This window comes from Gymnoscopelus braueri (genome assembly GCF_963280865.1).
Source record: "Gymnoscopelus braueri genome assembly, chromosome: 13".
Taxonomy (NCBI): domain Eukaryota; kingdom Metazoa; phylum Chordata; class Actinopteri; order Myctophiformes; family Myctophidae; genus Gymnoscopelus; species Gymnoscopelus braueri.
Genome location: NC_137615.1, coordinates 3,737,109 through 3,739,608, shown reverse-complemented (window position 1 = coordinate 3,739,608; position 2,500 = coordinate 3,737,109). Strand labels below are relative to the sequence as shown.

Below are 2,500 nucleotides of genomic sequence, written 5' to 3'. Positions count from 1 at the left end.
TTCATGTTTTGATCCTCAGATCAGCCCAAAAGGCCTTCCAACCTAATCACCAATGACTCAGCTCAGATCGGTGAGAGTGGCACAATACACAAACATTCTGGACATAACTGAAATGACTAGAATGAAAAGTGAGGGGGCAAAATATCTCGCCACAACCCCCATTCCGGTGCCAGAGTTGGGATGCTGTCCAACCAAAAAAAGTGGGCCCTTGAGGGGCGTCCCCAGCAAAACGTGTTAATATAGCATCACTGTCAGTTTAACCACTTTAACCCAATATACATCGGCTATTTGAAAATAGCTGATCTACAAGCTCATGACGGTCACGATGCGTGTTTGTGAGCTTGTGGATCTGCTATTAAAAAAATGTTTTTTTTTTACTTTTGTTGATATTTCAACATGCATATCTGGCACAAAATATTTTCAAACGAGGGTCTCATCTGCCAATACTAATTTGATTTGAAAACGTTTGAGAACCACTGGCATACACAGCACTCAGTTGAGTGGTTTTGGTGTGGCAGCAGTTCGGCAAGCAACACTGAATGAGTGATGGTGGTGGATGCAGCTGCAGCACACTTCTATTGACCCAGCCCTATCTATCTAAAGCAGACCGTAGACATTGTCTGCCTTCATATCTACCTCTACCTCAGGTAAAGCTAATCTGACCCGCTATCTAGGTGTCTTCATCACCCGCCGGCAGTCCTAATTCCTAAACGACTGCAAACGGCACCCTGCCATACCTAAAAGTGCAGTAACACAAATGTGGTGTTGACCGTCTAGAGATAAACCAGTTGGACACAGCAATCAGTGATGACTCACCATACAGTCAATGACAGAGATGTCCAGTACAGCTAGGACTGAAATAATACAAAAAAAAAAAAACAATTAAAAAAGGTTCTACCATAGAGCCCAGGGGGACACAGGTCAACTAAATATAAAGGGTTTAAATAAATAGATCTAGCATCGGACCTATATGTGTGTTTTACTTTGATACTTTACGGATATTTTGATGCCAATACTTTTGTACTTTTACTCAAGTTAATTGTACCTGTAACAGAGTATTCCAGGCCAACCAGGAAATTAAGTGAAAAACGGCCTAAATTAAGTAAAAATCTATTTACGGGCCTCTCTATCTGAGATTCCCAGGCTGAATTAGGGGCCCAGCAGGTCCCTGATTAACGCCCTACTTGATCATAATACAGCATCACACAAAAGCATAAAAAGTAGCAAATGCAAAAGCTCTAAATGATCCTCGTTTTGAGCTTGTAGATCTGCTACTTTTGATGCTTTTGAATTTGGATCCTGAAAAGTAACAGGTTTGGACATTATGAGGTTTCCACCCGACAGAGATGATATATGACTATTATGACTAAATACTGACACGTTTTTATAATCTGCTACTTTTAAATACCTCATTTAATTTAATCATTTCCTTAATCCAATCACCTCATGTATATTATCTGTCATTACGTCTAACTGCCTCACGCCACTGACATTTTTCCACCACACACCTTATATGTATGTAATGCACCGTATGTATATTTATTATGTATGTTTTTCTGTTTCTTCCTAGTAGTAATTTCACCCACTTTTACCATCTGTAAACCTGTGATGTGACGATACATTTGAGTTGAGCTGGGATACAAATTAGACCCCATAGACTACAACTTACCATTTCAACTTTGAGCAATTTGTATTATGTATTTTATTTATTGAACACGGGCCAATTATGTTCGTATAGAGAGACGCTGGACAAAGCTGGATATACGGCGGTGGATTCTAACCCACAACTGGGATCTTTAAGTGAGCTAGGGTTGATGTGTGGATGTACTCAGATTCTCCCTCAGATGTCTCTGCTACAACAGGGAATGACAACACTCTCTAGATATTGTCACTCACTGATAGTATTGCTGTTCTGATGTGGTTCTAGAAATTACACATAATATGTATATTAATTATATGACATAAAGAAAAAAATATTGCAATAAACTAAAAATCATTCCCACAATAGGAATGAAGTACTGTATCTGTATACTATTGACCCTGTGCATATTAATAACAGCAAGCTTATCCTGTAAAGGAGTCTCTCTGCATAAAATACACTATAAACACTTACACCCTCTATATACTTAGTAAAACAAGCTACAATACAAAAGTATGGTAGTTATAATATGCTGTTCTTCTAAGCATAATAATGTAATTTGACCAACACTGAAAATACTTCATAAACCTTGTTATAAGTTGTTATATATCATTATAAACATGTATAACGAGTGTTATGAAGCCTTATAATGCATTGTAAATGTGATTGTAACGAAGTATAGACCGACCTTTAAGTAAAGCATTACACAATACACCTTGCTTTGTCTTTGCATGCATCTCTTTATTCATGACGATGTTCACAACATCTTGGATTATGTATTCATTTAAAAGCCCTGACAGGTCACCACTGTAATAATATGTGATACAATACAGATATCTACTGTATGAGTTTAGGATTAAA

At 37.7% G+C, this 2,500-nt stretch overlaps 1 protein-coding gene across 1 annotated transcript in view; it reads right to left on the bottom strand.

Annotated features, from left to right (window-relative positions):
- Positions 1 to 2,374: 2,374 nt before the first annotated feature.
- The window catches only part of LOC308098036 (microfibril-associated glycoprotein 4-like), a 982-nt gene continuing 856 nt past the window's right edge, over positions 2,375 to 2,500 (bottom strand). The window contains exon 1 of the mRNA XM_080446257.1: positions 2,375 to 2,500. This exon is cut by the window's right edge and continues 856 nt beyond it. The gene's annotated coding sequence lies outside the window, so the exon portion shown is untranslated.